The sequence below is a fragment of the Camelina sativa genome, chromosome 20, assembly GCF_000633955.1.
Source record: "Camelina sativa cultivar DH55 chromosome 20, Cs, whole genome shotgun sequence".
NCBI lineage: Eukaryota > Viridiplantae > Streptophyta > Magnoliopsida > Brassicales > Brassicaceae > Camelina > Camelina sativa.
Genome location: NC_025704.1, coordinates 12,719,756 through 12,720,057, shown reverse-complemented (window position 1 = coordinate 12,720,057; position 302 = coordinate 12,719,756). Strand labels below are relative to the sequence as shown.

Genomic DNA, 302 nt, shown 5'->3' with positions numbered 1-302 from the left:
GTACAATTGACATATATTTTTAAATCCACTTTTATATCTTAAATTTTTTTATCAAACAAAATCAAATTATTTTATAATAAAATCTCATATTATGTATATGATAAGAAATGTAATATTCTATAACATTTCCTAATAAATAACTGATATTTGATACATCCATTTTAAACATTTTTCTTACATTTTATTTAATTTGTCCTTCATCCTTAAAGTAAAAAAACACACTATTTTATAATAAAAAAATATCATAATAAAAATCATATTTTGGATGAGAAATGAAATAGTTTAAATACATGATTATGATT

At 16.9% G+C, this 302-nt stretch overlaps 1 protein-coding gene across 1 annotated transcript in view; it reads left to right on the top strand.

Moving 5' to 3' along the window:
• Positions 1–302, top strand: part of LOC104772470 (alanine--tRNA ligase, chloroplastic/mitochondrial-like) — a 10,710-nt gene that overhangs the window by 10,201 nt on the left and 207 nt on the right. The gene's annotated exons all lie outside the window — the stretch shown is intronic.